The sequence below is a fragment of the Neovison vison genome, chromosome 5 (assembly GCF_020171115.1).
Source record: "Neovison vison isolate M4711 chromosome 5, ASM_NN_V1, whole genome shotgun sequence".
Taxonomy (NCBI): domain Eukaryota; kingdom Metazoa; phylum Chordata; class Mammalia; order Carnivora; family Mustelidae; genus Neogale; species Neogale vison.
This window is the reverse complement of record NC_058095.1, coordinates 94,264,568-94,283,056: the sequence shown is the minus strand read 5'-3', so window position 1 is coordinate 94,283,056 and position 18,489 is coordinate 94,264,568. Positions and strand designations below refer to the sequence as shown.

The following is an 18,489-nucleotide window of genomic DNA, read 5'->3' as shown; positions in this document are numbered from 1 at the left end:
GACTTACTTATCTACTAATTGCAGCTTTGTACTCCTAAACATCTTCCTAATTCTCCTCAGCCCGTGATACTTAATTCTGTTGTTACAATTTTGGTTTTTTTAGATTTTACATATAAGTGAGATCCTATAGTATTTGTCTCTGTTTGACTTATCTCACTTAGCATAATGCCATCAAGGTCCATCCATGTTGTTGGAGATGGGAGGATTTTTTTCTTTCTCATGAGTGAATAATATTCCATTACCTTTACATAAATGTATGTTCATTCATCTGTTGATAGACACTATATGTTGTCGTTTTTTAAAAATTTTTTTTAATCTTTTTAAAAAATTTTTTCAATTTATTTATTTTCAGAAAAACAGTATTCATTATTTTTTCACCACACCCAGTGCTCCATGCAATCCATGCCCTCTATAATACCCACCACCTGGTACCCCAACCTCCCACCCCCCTGCCACTTCAAACCCCTCAGTTTGTTTTTCAGAGTCCATAGTCTCTCGTGATTCACCTCCCTTCCAATTTACCCCAACCCCCTTCTCCTAACACCCCTTGTCCTCCATGATATTTGTTATGCTCCACAAATAAGTGAAACCATATGATAATTGACTCTCTCTGCTTGACTTATTTCACTCAGCATAATCTCTTCCAGTCCCGTCCATGTTGCTACAAAAGTTGGGTATTCATCCTTTCTGATGGAGGCATAATACTCCATAGTGTATATGGACCACATCTTCCTTATCCATTCGTCCGTTGATGGGCATCTTGGTTCTTTCCATAGTTTGGCGACCGTGGCCATTGCTGCTATAAACATTGGGGTACAGATGGCCCTTCTTTTCTATATGTTGTGTTTTACCTCTTTATTCATCCATCTGTTGATAGACACTTAAATTGTTTTCATATTTTGGCTATTGTGCGTAATGCTGCAGTGAATATGGGAGTGCATGTATCTCTTCCATATCATGTTTTCCTTTGGATATATAGCCAGCAGTGGCATTGATAAATCATTTGATAGTTCTGTTTTTATTTTTTTTAATAAACCTCCATACTGTTTTCCATGGTGGCTGAACCAGTTTACATTCCCAGTAAGAGTGAAAAAGCGTTCTCTTTTTTCCACATTCTTGCCAACACTTTCTTCTCGTCTTCTTGATGATAGCCATTCCAACAGGCATGAGATGGTATCTCATAGTGGTTTTGATTTGCATTTTCTTTTTCCTTTCCTTTTTTTTTTTTTTTCATTTCCTTGATGATTAGTAATGTTGAGAGTTTTTTTTTTTCTGTACCTGTGGGCCATTTTAGATGTCTCCTTTGGAAAAATATCTATTTGGTTCCTCTGCCCATTTTTTTTTTTTTAAAGATTTTATTTATTTATTTGACACACAGAGAGGGATCACAAGCAGGCTGAGAGGCGGGCAGAGAGAGAGGGAAGCAGGCTCCCTGCTGAGCAGAGAGCCCGATGCAGGGCTCGATCCTAGGACCCTGAGACCATGACCTGAGCCGAAGGCAGAGGCCCAACCCACTGAGCCACCCAAGTGCCCCCTCTGCCCATTTTTTAATTGGATTTTGTTGTTGTTGTTGAGTTGTATGGGTTCTTTATATATTTTGTATATTAACTCCCTTATCTGATAAATGTTTTGCAGATATTTTTTTCCCATTCATAAGGTTGCCTTTTCATTTTTTGATTTGTTTCTTTCGCTCTGCAGAAACTTTTTATTTTGCCATAGACTCACTTGATTTTTGCTTTTGTTGCTTGTGCTTTTGATATCATATCCAAAATATCATTGCCAAGACCAATGTCAAGGAGCTTCTTTCCATGTTTTTTCTTCTAAGAGTTTTACAATATCAAGTCTTATGTTTAAGTCTTTTAAATTCAGTTTAAGTTCATTTTTATGAAATGGTGTAACATAGGGATCCAATTTTATTTTTCTGCTGTGGGTATCCAATTTTCTCAGCACTATTTTTGGTTGAAAAGACCATTCTTTTCCCATCGAGTATTCTTGGCTCTCTTGTCAACTATTAGTTGACTATAAATACAAGGGTTTATTTCTGCATTCTCTGTTATCTTTCATTGGTGTCCATGTGTGTATTTATGCTAGTACTATCTTGTTTTAATTACTAAAGCTTTGTAGTATAGTTTGAAATCAGGAAGTGTGATGCCTCTGGCTTTGTTCTTTTGATTGTTTTGGCTATTTGGGGTTTTGTGGATCCATACAAATTTTAGAGGTTTTTTTTTTTTTTTTTTGTTGTTGTTGTTGATTTCTGGGTAGAATGCCATTGGAATTTTGATAGGGATTGTTGTGTTGAATGTGTAGATGACATTTTATCAATATTAATATTCTGATCCATGAACATGGGATATCTTTCCATTTGTGTTTTCTTTAATTTCTCTCATTAAAGTTTTGTAGTATTCAAAGTATTCTTTCACTTCTTTTGTTAGATGTATTCCTAAATATTTTATTGTTTTTGATGCTATTGTGAATGGGATTGTTGTCTTTCTTTTTAGAGGTTTCCCTGTTAGTGTATATGTACTGTACATATGTACTGTATGTTGATTTTATATCCTGCAACTTTTCTGAATTTGTTGATTAGTTCTAAGAGAATTTTGGTTGAGTCTTTAGGGCTTTTTATGTGTAAGATAATATTATCTGCAAATAATGACAACTTTTGCTTCTTCATTTCTGATTTGGATGCCTTTTATTTTTTTGTCTTGCCTAATTATGCTAGCAGGAACTTCCAATACTATGTTGAGTAAGAATGATGAGTGTGGGCAGCCTTGCCTTATTCCTGATCTTAGAACAGAAACTTTCCGTTTTCACTTTTAAGTATGATGTTAGTTGTGAGCTTAATTGTGTGTGGCCTTTATTATGTTGAAGTATGTTCCTTCTATACCCAATTTGTGGAGGCTTTTTTTTTTGTTTGCACCTATTGAGATGTTGATATGATTTTTATTTTTCATTCTATTAATGTATTGTATCACATTTATTGATTTCTGTGTGTTGAACTACCCCAATGTTCTAGACATAAATCCCATTTGGTCATGGTGTATAATCCTTTGAATGTATTGTTGAATTCATATTCAATGGGAATATTTTGCTAATACTTTGTTAAGAATTTTCATATTCCTGGGGTATCTGGGTGGCTCATTCAGGCTCCCTGCTCACTGGGGAGTCTGTTTCTCCCTATCTCTCTGCCCCTCATGCCTTCCCTCCCCTGTTCATCTGCTCTCTCTCAAATAAAGAAACAAAATCTTAATTTTTTTTTGTATTCCTTAGGGATATCAGTCTGTAGTTTTCTTGGCTTTGGTATCAGGGTGATGCTGGCCTTGTAAAATGAGTTTAGAGGCGATCTCTTTTTTAAAATTTTTTTGAAAGAATTTGGGAAGGATTTGTGTTAACTCTTCTTTAAATGTTTGGTAGAATTTGCCAGTGAAGTCATTGAGTCCTGGGAATAATTTACAATATAGGAAATATCTGTTCTGAATTGCTAGAGCACCATGATGTATTTCAAAAAGCAGTGGCCACAGATAGTAACTCTAATATTTGTGGCTCTAACTGAATAAAAAAGTGTGGCTGGCATTTGCCCATTGATGAATACTTACCTGAAAACTTCTCTTATTAGAGAAACATTAGCCCATTATTTCCTTTTATTTGTCCTCCCTTAGCTGCTTATAACACAGATCTTACTTATTTTTGTGCTTGTGTTTTAATGAAAGCAACAGATGAATGGACCAGAATGTATTTCTCTGAACCTCCTTTCTCCATACTAAATTAAAAAAAGTTTTCCCTGTGTGTGGCTGTTATATACTATATATGTAGTATGTTTTTTTTCTATGGATCAGAATAAAAAGCAAATCCAAGACTGTATATTGTCTGGTGCGGCTGAGGACAAAGAGTCCTATTCTGATGTGTATCATCAACAACCATGGAAAAACACTTAACAACTTCACAAGGTTCTACTAGTGAAGGAATTCTGTGTAATACCTTGAGTATTCATGGGCTAATAAATAAATACTAAGATTGTAAGTTCAGTGTCGAAAGTTTTGGGAGGTTAGAGTTGTATGATATTTTTCTCCTTTTACCAGTTTGTGTCTTCTACAGGTCACATAAAACAAAACATAATGAAATTTTCATCTAGAGATAGTGATTAGTGGGTATATTCCTTAGATATTCTTAGTTCAATGGGAAGACACAAGTCTATGAGATCCAAGTTTGAATTCTGTTCTTGCCACTTACTTGCTTCTGGACCTTGAACGGGTTATTAATCTCTCCAGATACTAGTTTTGTTATCTGTAAAATGATAATCTGTACCTCATGGAATTAATTAGAAGAGTTTAATGTATAAGACAGTAATTGACATGTAATGAATAATTAAAATGAATGGTCAACTCTGGAATAAAGCACTACCATTTTTTTTCAGGTAAGTAATAGAGGAATAACAGAATTAAAAAAGGATAATTTTCCTCCCTGCTCATTCTGCATAAATCCTTTGTTTTCTGAAACATTTGTAATAACTCTGGCAGAGAAGATTTTTAATTGTCCAGATCTTGTGAAGTTGGTAGTCATTTTCAGGGAAGGGATGACAACTAATTATTGATCACTAATCATATTTTTTATAAGCATTATCCTATTTAAACTTCCAGTGATGCCACGAAATAGCTACTATTATTGTTTGCCCATATTACTATTGCTAACTTACTATTATGAACCCCATTTGCACCTGACAAGATTGAAGTTTATAGAGTTTATTTTCCCAAACTCATCTGAACAAGTGGCAGAACCAAGATTTGAACCCAAATCTTCTCAACTTGTTTTTTTTTTTTTAAGATTTTTAAAATTTGACAGACAGAGATCACAAGTAGGCAGAAAGGCAGGCAGAGAGGGGGTGGGGGAAGCAGGCTCCCCGCTGAGCAGAGAGCCTGATGTGGGGCTCGATCCCAGGACCCTGGGATCATGACCCGAGCCAAAGGCAGAGTCTCCAGCCCACTGAGCCACACAGGCGCCCCTCAACTTATTTATGTCCATTTTACTGCATTACTTTCCTACACACATTCAGTGGTATCTGTGGGTTTTAATATATATCTATATATCCTAATACATATATAGATCTGTTATCTACTTGGTTAAATTTTTGTTGGAGATTGTAAGAGAGTAAAGAAGCTGCAAATAATGAAATAAGTATTGATATTTTAAATATAGTTAATTTTTCTTCTTTGAAACACCACACTGAAATTACAGTGTGAATCAGTAAGAAAATATAACTTATGTTGTTTTGTATTAAGTTTCTGGGATGTGTCTGATATATTTAGCATTAGCTACTAACCTGCTTCTGGGTCTGTCCTTTTCACTTAATGGACTTTTTTTTTTTTTTTTAAGATTTTTTATTTATTTGTTTGGCAGAGATCACAAGTAGGCAGAGAGGTAGGCAGAGAGAGAGAGAGAGAGAGAGAAAAGGGGAAGCTGACTCGCTGCTGAGCGGAGAACCTGATGTGGGGCTCAATCCCAGGGCCCTGGGATCATGACCTGAGCTGAAGGCAGAGGCTTTAAACCACTGAGCCACTCAGTCGCCTGCACTTAATGGACTTTTAACACAAAACTGCTCTATGCCTGTTTCTTCACACCAAGGTAATCTGTAGACTGTGGTCTCAGGCAGTGGTTTGCCACATTGTTTCAAGTTATACCTTGTATGTCATGCCTCTGCTGAGTTTAATCACCATCCTGTTTTAAATCACCAGCAGCTGCTTGGATAAATCAAAACAATCTTTGAAAATGAATTTGATTCATTGTCTTAAATGTGAGGAAATTGAGCTACAAATGGTTTATGATGGGAGATAGTGGCAATATTAGAATTAAACTTCAGAGAGGTAAAGCTTCCAGATCATTCTTAGTGTCCTAAGTTAAAGGGTACTTTGTATTTAATTGCTTATTTTCCATTAAGTTTATTAAGTGCATTCCCTTTATTTATTCTTTAAATTTTATTTATTTGAGAGAGAGAGAATGAACAGTGGGGAGGGGCAGAGGGAAAGGAAGAAGCAGACTCCCCACTGAGTCTGGGGAACCCCATGTGAAGAACCCCATGTGAAGAGCAGGAAACCCCATGTGGGACTTGATCCTGTGATCATGACCTCAGCCGAGGCAGATGCTTAACTGACTGAGCTACCCAGGTATGCAGTTGAATTCTCTTTAAAAGAGACCATTTGAAAGAGGTCTTTCTTCATGAGATCTGAAGCAGTGGAACAGATTTCCTGCATTGGAGCAATATTTGAAATAGCATGTATTCAATAAACCATTCTGTATTCAACTTAAAAAATAAATATATTAGGTCTTTTTAAGTTACAGCTTTTGGGACAGATGGCAGTAAGAATAGGAGCCCTGAAATTAGTCATTTGGCTTATTCTGTATAGGTAAAATAGAACTCTAATAGGCCCTCCAATGTTCTTTTATCTGGAACCAAGGTAAATGGCATATTGTGTTTCTCTTTATATAGAAATAGTAAGATTGTTTGTAATCCAATTTGTGCTATTCTCTAGAATTTCAGCAAAGAGGAAATTCTTATTGACTTGGTATTAAAGTTGTTGCTTTGTTTCTTTGGGTACCCAAATAAATTAAGTTACTGCTAGTATTTTTTTTTTTTTAAAGATTTCATTTATTTATTTGACAGAGAGAGATCACAAGTAGGCAGAGGCAGGCAGAGAGAGAGAGGAGGAAGCAGGCTCCCTGCTGAGCAGAGAGCCTGATGCGGGACTCGATCCCAGGACCCTGAGATCATGACCTGAGCTGAAGGCAGTGGCTTAACCCACTGAGCCACCCAGGCACCCTACTGCTAGTATTTTAAGTCCCAGTTTGTAGTGGAAAAAGATCAAGTAAAGCCAGTGTCAAGTACCAGTAGAGAGTAGGCTACCATCTCATTCTTACCGGCATTTTATCCAGGCTCTTGCTGTTATTTTCTTGGGATTAAGAGGCAGGAGAGCAAGTTTTCTGTATGTGTTTTTGTTTTTAACAGTTCTACCACTAGTTGAGTAGTCCTTCACATTAAATTCCCTTCTCCTCACCTCATTGTTCCCCCTATAAAATGTATATTATGATGAGATTGTTTTGTAAAATTGTTTTGAAGTCTTAGGAAGAAAAACACTGTATCCTTGATATAGCCAACATATATTTTTATGAACATACATCATATGCTAGGCATGATCTTTGGCCTTTTGGAAAGTATGAATGTAATAGACACCCCCCATAGACCTTGGCCTCCAGAAACCAGTAAGAGAAAATAATGCAGGCATCCTGGAGAGCTTGAACTAGGATGCCGGCATCTATTATATGCCTAGTACTGTGTCATATATTATGCGGGTACTATGCTGGGGATATGGTGGGATTCAGAATAAGACACAGTTCTTGCCCTCTTAGGCATATGGTCTTGAAAATGAATGTGAATGCCAATAGTGAGATTAAATGGATAGGATTTTGTGATTAATGAAATATAGAGATTGAGGGAAAAATTGGAGCAGATGATTAAATTTTTAGATCAACTCTTTAATAGGAACTGGAAATGAGAACCAGAACTTGGGAGAGATTGGAGTTAGTGTTAGTTATTTAGGAATCATCAGCAAGTAAGGAATTTTAAGAAGGACATTTTAATGTCATTCTTTATATGGTGAAACAGGTTATTTGTCTAATATGATTGGCAGGTTGAAATTATACTAATTTTTAAAAAACCTTCTAGAGTCCTTTCTCTTCCAAAATTCTATTTCTCGAGGCTAGAGTTGGCTTTATTTTTAGATTGTGGGTAGAATGCAGCTAGCAGTGTTGATTAACCACACTGACATTTATTGAGTTCCTAATTGTAAATCAGGTACTGTGCTAACAAATTCTTTACATGCTTTATTTCTTAATTCTCACAACCATCCTCTAAAATAGATACTGTAATTATCTTTTTTTTTAGAAGAAATTGTGGTTTTTATTCTATTAAGCAACTTCATCAAATTTTGCATGTAGGTAAAGATAAGAATTTGAAAATTGTATTGAATTTGGCAACACAGAGCTCATTAGTGACTGTGATGAATAGTTTTCGTGGAATGGTGTTGAATAGTAGACTGGGTTCAGAGAATGGGAAGAGACGAATTGATAACAATGAGTACATGTAACACTTCACTGAATATTACTGACAAGGGGAGTAGAGAAATTGAGTGGTAGTTGTGGAAGACACAGAGTCAAGATTTGTTATTTTAGAGGGGAGAGGACTGGCAGGGTGATTGTAGGCTGGCGAGCATCTGGAAGGGAAGGGGGAAACTGTTGATGCAAGGGATGGAGGGGAAGACATCAAGGGCAATGTGCTGGAGTGGACAGGGAAGAGCCGGTCTAGTGTACAAGAGCATCTGATTCAAAGTAACTGGAGGGAAGACCCCTAGTTACACAGCGTGTGGGTGTAGAGAAGAGACTAGATACAGAGGGGAGCCTTTGGAAGTTCTCTTCTGTTTATTTCAGTGAGGGGGAAAAAAGCAAGCAAGATCATTTGAGAGTAAGGACAGAAGGAGCAGATGTTTTCCAGGGTTGAAATCCTAAGAGTGGGAAATCCTTTCATTATTTTGTTTCTTTTGTGTAAGTTTCTCTAGGGAGCATTTGTCTTATATTGTAGAACTCAGTCACTCATCTGAAATCTTTATTTTGGAATTCTAGACATTTATTACAATAAGTGCCTAAAAACTTGGTATTTCTACCACTTTTTTTTTTATGTTACAGAACAGACAACTGAAAGATAGTTTATCTCTAATGAATTAAAATTTCTAAGCAATGGGAACAAGATAGTGGTAAGTCAGAATGAAATCCTAACACTTTACTTTTAAATTTCGGGGAAAAGTCTTTGCCTTGCTGCACTTGAGCTCCTGTCAGCCCCCCTCTTTGCTCCTTTGGCAAACTGCTGTCATGTGTACTGTACCTGTATCACCTTTCACAGCTGTGCTTTCTGGAATAACTAGAAATCTTGGATCTCCATCATTGCGGTATTAGAACTGAATTCTTAAAGATCACTTCCTAATTTAATAATAGAATGCCTGTTCTCAAGACTTAATGTATTTAACTTTTGTAACATTTGGTAATGGTTACCATCTTTCTACCTTGGAACTTTCTTCTTAGGACTTTTGTGACATTACAGTATTTCTTTTTCCTTCTTCTTTTTCTTTTTCGATTGTTGCCTCTTCTCTTTCTCTTATTGCTGACTTCTTGTTCTCTAGTCCCTATCCCTCTGCTCTGTCTGTATTCAGTTCAACTCAACATACCCAGCACCCACTGTATACTAGGCCCTATGGATGCAAAAAGTAGGGGGAAGATTCCTGCCCTCCAGGAGCTCAGATTCTAGGAAGGCGGTTTCCTTTGCCAGGAGCTTGATAATTAGCCAGACTTTGAGCGTTCATCCTAAATTTGTCACTTAGTGTCTGTGACATTCAGTCTTTCTCTAATTTTCTTCCTCTGTAAATTGGGGATCAATGCTGCAGTTACCTCATGGGTTTATTTTGAGAACTGTATGATTGAATACAAGTAAAGTGTAAAGAACAGCCAGGCACATAGTATGTGCTCAAAAAATATCTGTAGTTTTCATTGCCCATTCCCCTAGCCCTTACCCCATCCCCACTAGGTATTTAGATGACTGATGTCCTCATCTTATTTAGGTCTTTGTTCACATGTCACCTAGAAAATCTTACCTGACCACCTTATTTATAATACTTATCCCCCTAGGGGGATGGGCGAAATGGGGAAAGGGTAGTTGGAGGTATAGGCTTCCATTTACAGAGTGAGTAAGTCATAAGGATGAAGTGTAATAAAGCACAAGGAATAGAATCGGTGGTGTCGTAATTGCTCTGACAGATGGAAGCTACACCTGTGAGCACAGCATTATGTATAGAGATGTTGAATCACAGTGTTGTACCTGTGAAACTAATGTTATATGTCAGCTGTACTCAGAAAATTTAAAAAATAATTTACCCCCTCACTTGTCATAACTCTGCTCCCTTACTCTGCTTTATTTTTCTTCATAGTACTTGCTGCTGCCTGATAATTTAATCTGTGTTTATTGTTTACTTACTACATTGGAAGCTTGGTAAGATCAGGGCCTTTGGCTTTTTTTTTTTTTTTTTTTCCAATTTATTTATTTTCAGAAAAACAGTATTCATTATTTTTCCGCCACACCCAGTGCTCCATGCAAGCTGTGCCCTCTATAATACCCACCACCTGGTACTCCAACCTCCCACCCCCCCCCCCCCCCCCGCCACTTCAAACCCCTCAGATTGTTTTTCAGAGTCCATAGTCTCTCATGGTTCATCTCCCCTTCCAATTTACCCAAAAGCACATACCCTCCCCAATGTCCATAACCCTACCCCCCTTCTCCCAACCCCCCTCCCCCCAGCAACCCACAGTTTGTTTCGTGAGATTAAGAGTCACTTATGGTTTGTCTCCCTCCCTATCCCATCGTGTTTCATGGATTCTTCTCTTACCCACTTAAGCCCCCATGTTGCATCACCACTTCCTCATATCAGGGAGATCATATGATAGTTGTCTTTCTCCGCTTGACTTATTTCGCTAAGCATGATACGCTCTAGTTCCATCCATGTTGTCGCAAATGGCAAGATTTCGTTTCTTTTGATGGCTGCATAGTATTCCATTGTGTATATATACCACATCTTCTTGATCCATTCATCTATTGATGGACATCTAGGTTCTTTCCATAGTTTGGCTATTGTGGACATTGCTGCTATAAACATTCGGGTGCACGTGCCCCTTTGGATCACTACATTTGTATCTTTAGGGTAAATACCCAGTAGTGCAATTGCTGGGTCATAGGGCAGTTCTATTTTCAACATTTTGAGGAACCTCCATACTGTTTTCCAGAGCGGTTGCACCAGCTTGCATTCCCACCAACAGTGTAGGAGGGTTCCCCTTTCTCCGCATCCTCGCCAGCATCTGTCATTTCCTGACCTGTTGATTTTAGCCATTCTGACTGGTGTGAGGTGATATCTCATTGTGGTTTTGATTTGTATTTCCCTGATGCCGAGTGATATGGAGCACTTTTTCATGTGTCTGTTGGCCATCTGGATGTCTTCTTTGCAGAAACGTCTGTTCATGTCCTCTGCCCATTTCTTGATTGGATTATTTGTTCTTTGGGTGTTGAGTCTGTTGAGTTCTTTATAGATTTTGGACACTAGTCCTTTATCTGATATGTCGTTTGCAAATATCTTCTCCCATTCTGTCAGTTGTCTTTTAATTTTGTTAACTGTTTCCTTTGCTGTGCAAAAGCTTTTGATTTTGATGAAATCCCAAAAGTTCATTTTTGCCCTTGCTTCCCTTGCCTTTGGCAATGTTCCTAGGAAGATGTTGCTGCGGCTGAGGTCGAAGAGGTTGCTGCCTGTGTTCTCCTCAAGGATTTTGATGGATTCCTTTCTCACATTGAGGTCCTTAATCCATTTTGAATCTATTTTTGTGTGTGGTGTAAGTAAGTGGTCCAATTTCATTTTTCTGCACGTGGCTGTCCAATTTTCCCAACACCATTTATTGAAGAGGCTGTCTTTTTTCCATTGGACATTCTTTCCTGCTTTGTCGAAGATGAGTTGACCATAGAGTTGAGGGTCTATTTCTGGGCTCTCTATTCTGTTCCATTGGTCTATGTGTCTGTTTTTGTGCCAGTATCATGCTGTCTTGATGATGACAGCTTTGTAGTAAAGTTTGAAGTCCGGAATTGTGATGCCACCAACTTTGGCTTTGTTTTTCAATATCCCTTTGGCTATTCGAGGTCTTTTCTGGTTCCATATAAATTTTAAAATTATTTGTTCCATTTCTTTGAAAAAGATGGATGGTACTTTGATAGGAATTGCATTAAATGTGTAGATTGCTTTAGGTAGCATAGACATTTTCACAATATTTATTCTTCCAATCCAGGAGCATGGAACATTTTTCCATTTCTTTGTGTCTTCCTCAATTTCTTTCATGAGTACTTTATAGTTTTCTGAGTATAGATTCTTAGCCTCTTTGGTTAGGTTTATTCCTAGGTATCTTATGGTTTGGGGTGCAATTGTAAATGGGATTGACTCCTTAATTTCTCTTTCTTCTGTCTTGTTGGTGTAGAGAAATGCAACTGATTTCTGTGCATTGATCTTATATCCTGACACTTTACTGAATTCCTGTATAAGTTCTAGCAGTTTTGGAGTGGAGTCTTTTGGGTTTTCCACATAGAGTATCATATCATCTGCGAAGAGTGATAATTTGACTTCTTCTTTGCCGATTTGGATGCCTTTAATTTCCTTTTGTTGTCTGATTGCTGAGGCTAGGACTTCTAGTACTATGTTGAATAGCAGTGGTGATAATGGACATCCCTGCCGTGTTCCTGACCTTAGTGGAAAAGCTTTCAGTTTTTCTCCATTGAGAATGATATTTGCAGTGGGTTTTTCATAGATGGCTTTGATGATATTGAGGTATGTGCCCTCTATCCCTACACTTTGAAGGGTTTTGATCAGGAAGGGATGCTGTACTTTGTCAAATGCTTTTTCAGCATCTATTGAGAGTATCATATGGTTCTTGTTCTTTCTTTTATTGATGTGTTGTATCACATTGACTGATTTGCGGATGTTGAACCAACCTTGCAGCCCTGGGATAAATCCCACTTGGTCGTGGTGAATAATCCTTTTAATGTACTGTTGAATCCTATTGGCTAGTATTTTGGTGAGAATTTTTGCGTCTGTGTTCATCAAGGATATTGGTCTATAGCTCTCTTTTTTGATGGGATCCTTGTCTGGTTTTGGGATCAAGGTGATGCTGGCCTCATAAAATGAGTTTGGGAGTTTTCCTTCCATTTCTATTTTTTGGAATAGTTTCAGGAGAATAGGAATTAGTTCTTCTTTAAATGTTTGGTAGAATTCCCCCGGGAAGCCATCTGGCCCTGGGCTTTTGTTTGTTTGGAGATTTTTAATGACTGTTTCAATCTCCTTACTGGTTATGGGTCTGTTCAGGCTTTCTATTTCTTCCTGGTTCAATTTTGGTAGTTTATATGTTTCTAGGAATGCATCCATTTCTTCCAGATTGTCAAATTTGTTGGCGTAGAGTTGCTCATAGTATGTTCTTATAATAGTTTGTATTTCTTTGGTGTTAGTTGTGATCTCTCCTCTTTCATTCATGATTTTATTTATTTGGGTCCTTTCTCTTTTCTTTTTGATAAGTCTGGCCAGGGGTTTATCAATTTTATTAATTCTTTCAAAGAACCAGCTCCTAGTTTGGTTGATTTGTTCTATTGTTTTTTTGGTTTCTATTTCATTGATTTCTGCTCTGATCTTTATGATTTCTCTTCTCCTGCTGGGCTTAGGGTTTCTTTCTTGTTCTTTCTCCAGCTCCTTTAGGTGTAGGGTTAGGTTGTGTACCTGAGACCTTTCTTGTTTCTTGAGAAAAGCTTGTACCGCTATATATTTTCCTCTCAGGACTGCCTTTGTTGTGTCCCACAGATTTTGAACCGTTGTATTTTCATTATCATTTGTTTCCATGATTTTTTTCAATTCTTCTTTAATTTCCCGGTTGACCCATTCATTCTTTAGAAGGATGCTGTTTAGTCTCCATGTATTTGTGTTCTTTCCAAACTTCCTCTTGTGGTTGAGTTCTAGCTTCAGAGCATTGTGGTCTGAAAATATGCAGGGAATGATCCCAATCTTTTGATACCGGTTGAGTCCTGATTTAGGACCGAGGATGTGATCTATTCTGGAGAATGTTCCATGTGCACTAGAGAAGAATGTGTATTCTGTTGCTTTGGGATGAAATGTTCTGAATATATCTGTGATGTCCATCTCATCCAGTGTATCATTTAAGGCCTTTATTTCCCTGTTGATCTTTTGCTTGGATGATCTGTCCATTTCAGTGAGGGGAGTGTTAAAGTCCCCTACTATTATTGTATTATTGTTGATGTGTTTCTTTGATTTTGTTATTAATTGGTTTATATAGTTTGCTGCGCCCACGTTGGGGGCATAGATATTTAAAATTGTTAGATCTTCTTGTTGGACAGACCCTTTGAGTATGATATAGTGTCCTTCCTCATCTCTTATTATAGTCTTTGGCTTAAAATCTAATTGATCTGATATAAGGATTGCCACTCCTGCTTTTTTCTGATGTCCATTAGCATGGTAAATTCTTTTCCACCCCCTCACTTTAAGTCTGGAGGTGTCTTCGGGTTTAAAATGAGTTTCTTGGAGGCAACATATAGATGGGTTTTGTTTTTTTATCCATTCTGATACCCTGTGTCTTTTGACTGGGGCATTTAGCCCATTAACATTCAGGGTAACTATTGAGAGATATGATTTTAGTGCCATTGTATTGCCTGTAAGGTGACTGTTACTGTATATTGTCTCTGTTCCTTTCTGATCTACCACTTGTAGGCTCTCTCTTTGCTTAGAGGACCCCTTTCAGTATTTCCTGTAGAGCTGGTTTGGTGTTTGCAAATTCTTTCAGTTTTTGTTTGTCCTGGAAGCTTTTAATCTCTCCTTCTATTTTCAATGATAGCCTAGCTGGATATAGTATTCTTGGCTGCATGTTTTTCTCGTTTAGTGCTCTGAAAATGTCATGCCAGCTCTTTCTGGCCTGCCAGGTCTCTGTGGATAAGTCAGCTGCCAATCTAATACTTTTACCATTGTATGTTACAGACTTCTTTTCCCGGGCTGCTTTCAGGATTTTCTCTTTGTCACTAAGGCTTGTAAATTTTACTATTAGGTGACGGGGTGTGGGCCTATTCTTATTGATTTTGAGGGGCGTTCTCTGAACCTCCTGAATTTTGATGCTCGTTCCCTTTGCCATATTGGGGAAATTCTCCCCAATAATTCTCTCCAGTATACCTTCTGCTCCCCTCTCTCTTTCTTCTTCTTCTGGAATCCCAATTATTCTAATGTTGTTTTGTCTTATGGTGTCACTTATCTCTCGAATTCTCCCCTCATGGTCCAGTAGCTGTTTGTCCCTCTTTTGCTCAGCTTCTTTATTCTCTGTCATTTGGTCTTCTATATCGCTAATTCTTTCTTCTGCCTCATTTATCCTAGCAGTGAGAGCCTCCATTTTTGATTGAACTTCATTAATAGCTTTTTTGATTTCAACTTGGTTAGATTTTAGTTCTTTTATTTCTCCAGAAAGGGCTTTTATATCTCTGGAGAGGGTTTCTCTAATATCTTCCATGCCTTTTTCAAGCCCGGCTATAACCTTGAGAATTGTCATTTTGAACTCTAGATCTGACATATTACCAATGTCTGTATTGATTAGGTCCCTAGCCTTCGGTACTGCCTCTTGTTCTTTTTTTTGTTGTGAATTTTTCCGCCTTGTCATTTTGTCCAGCTAAGAGTATATGAAGGAGCAAGTAAAATACTAAAAGGGTGGCAACAATCCCAGGAAAATATGCTTTAACCAAATCAGAAGAGATCCCAAATCGTGAGGGGGGATTTCTCCCCCCTTACGATTGGGTGAGGGATCTCCTCTGATTGGGATCTCCTTTGATTGGGATCTCCCAATCTCTTCTGATTGGGATCTCCCAATCTCTTCTGATTGGGATCTCTTCTGATTTGGGGATAAAAAGAGGTTCAAAAAGAAAGAAAGAAATAAACGAAAAAAAGAATTAAAAAAAAAGATTGAATTAAAAATTCAATCAAGAATTTAAAAAAGAATTAAGAAAAAAAAGATTGAAGAGATTAGGATCTCTTCTGATTTGGGGATAAAAAGAGGTTCAAAAAGAAAGAAAAAAAAAGAATTTAAAAAAAAGAAAATGAATAAAGAAAAGTATAAAAAAGAAAAAATATATATATTAGATAATCTAGTTAAAAAACGTTAAAAAAGAAAAGGGTAAAAGTTATAAAAAATTTTAGCAGAAGAAGAGAAAAAAATGAAAAAGAAAAAAAATTAAATTAACTGCAAGACTAAAAAATCACAGGCAGAAAGCCATGAGTTCCGTGGTTTGTTTTCTCCTCCTCTGGAATTCTGCTGCTCTCTCCTTGGTATTGAAACTGCACTCCTTGGTAGGTGAACTTGGTCTTGCCTGGATTTCTTGTTGATCTTCTGGGGGAGGGGCCTGGTGTAGTGATTCTCAAGTGTCTTTGCCCCAGGCGGAATTACACCGCCCTTACCAGGGGCCGGGCTGAGTGATCTGCTCGGCTTTGCTTTCAGGAGCTTTTGTTCCCTGAGCGCTTTCCGTAGAGTTCCGGAGGACGGGAATACAAATGGCGGCCTCCTGGTCTCCGGCCCGGAGGAGCCGAGAGCCCGGGGCCCCGCTCCCCTGTGCGCCCTCAGCGAACAGCTCCTAGTAACTCGCGTCTGCCTAACCTCCGGCCGCGCTCCGAGCTCACCGAGCTTGCGACTGGTTCAAGGCAACTCCGAGCTGCGAGCTTACTGTCGGCTCTGTCTCTGCAGCCGGCTTTCCCGTTCCAATATCCGCAAGCTCTGCGACACTCAGACACCCCCGATCCTTCTGTGACCCCGCGGGACCTGAGGTCACGCCAACCCCGCGTGGGCTTCGCCCCGGTTTAGCCTCCGGAGCGATGTCCCTCAGCAGAACAGACTTTTAAAAGTCCTGATTTTGTGCTCCGTTGCTCTGCCGCTTGCCGGGAGCCGGCCCCTCCCCCCGGGGTCTATCTTCCCGTCGCTTTGGATTCACTTCTCCGCCAGTCCTACCTTTCAGAAAGTGGTTGTTTTTCTGTTTCTAGAATTGCTGTTCTTCTTCTCTTCGATCTGCCGATGGATTTGCAGGTGTTTGCAATCTTTAGATAAGCTCTCTAGCTGATCTCCTGCTAGCTGAAGTAGTCTCAGCCTGCTACTTCTCCGCCATCTTGACTCCTCCCTCAGGGCCTTTGGCTTTTTTACTGCTGTATCCTCAACACCAAGAATAGTGCTCAGCACAGTGTAGGCATTCAATAAATACTTGTTGAATGAATGAATAAAATACTTTTTTAGATTTATTCATGTGTTTACTAATTTTGTTCACCATTTCTTTACATTTCACTCTTTCTAGATTCAGTTTCATTTTTGCTGAAGTCTATCCTTTAGTAGTTCTTACACACATCTCTCTTGGTAAACCCTCAATTTTTTGTCTCAAAATACCATAATTTTCCTTTCACTTTTAAATGATAATTTAATCTAGTTAAATTAAATCTAATTAAATTAAATGATAACTTAAACATCAGCCTGGCAGTTATTTGTTCTCTATGTTTTGAAGATGACCCTAGTAATAGTATTATTATTGTCTTCTAGATTATATCATCAGTCTAATTGTATGTAGGTTGCTGGTGTTTTGTCTCCGATTGTTTTCCTGATTGTGTTTTTGTTCTTTGGTGTTAAACAGTTTTGTGATGACTTATCTAACTGTGGATTTATTTTTATTTATACTACTTAAGACTTGCGCTTTTGTTGTTTCAAATTCTTCATGCTTTTAAAAACCATCTTGGGGCGCCTGGGTGGCTCAGTGGGTTAAAGCCTCTGCGTTCTGCTCAGGTCATGATCTCAGGGTCCTGGGACCCCGCATTGGGCTCTCTGCTCAGCAGGGGTCCTGCTTCCCGCCCCCCCTTCCCCTCTGCCTACCTTTCTGCCTACTTGTGATCTCTCTCTCCGTGTCTAAAAAATAAAGAAGTGAAAACGCTTCTCTTGACAAGCACTGAGTTGAGATGGAACAGCTGAATCACTATATTGTACACCTGAAACTAATACAACACTGTACGCTAACTATACTGCAATTTCAAAAAAAAAAAATTAAAAAAAAAATCTTAAACATTCATTTTATATACTATAACAAATAGTTCTATTATCAGAAATTATTGGGAGTTATCTTTTTTTTTAATTTGTGCTGGCTCTTGTTTGTAGTAAAGTTAAAAATGTCTCTTCAAGGTTATAGTCATTCTAAGGTCTCATTAGAGGGATGTCACTCCTGAGAGGGTCTGTGTTTGCTTCAGCCAGGTGCCCTGGGATGTCACTTGCCCAGGACCACTGTTGGGTAAATTTCTTTGCCTAAGGTGGTATAAACCTGAATCTCCTATTACATGACAGCAAGCCCTTGGTTACTATTTTAAGGGGAGACACTGGCCTAACTTCACAAATAATGGATGATAGGCCCACATAAACAGAGGTACTTGTTTCTTCCACATGTGTGTTTTAAATTCAACCCTTTCAGTGAGGTTGTAATTCTTTGATAGTGCTGGCTGTGTGTGACAGTTTAGTTCCAACTTCTTTGATTGGTGTGGGACTAAGGCCTTGTCTCAAGTATTCCCATGTGGTCATTAAATCTCAAGCCCTTAGGTGTGTGAGGCCTGGAAATCCCAAAGGACTGCCATGCCATCAGCATTCTTTTATTTATTTTTGGGCCATTAGGTATTTCTCTTACCCTCTGGTAAGCTCACCTATGTATATAGAAGGATATTTGTTACATTTTATCCAGAATTCCTACTTTTTATAATATTTCTATTATCATAAGTTCTGGAAGGTCTTATCTTACAGTTTGTTGGCTTTGAGGACTCCTGT

General features: G+C 38.3%; 1 protein-coding gene across 3 annotated transcripts in view; it reads left to right on the top strand.

Moving 5' to 3' along the window:
• The window catches only part of KATNAL1 (katanin catalytic subunit A1 like 1), an 85,696-nt gene that overhangs the window by 24,120 nt on the left and 43,087 nt on the right, over positions 1-18,489 (top strand). The window lies entirely within an intron of this gene.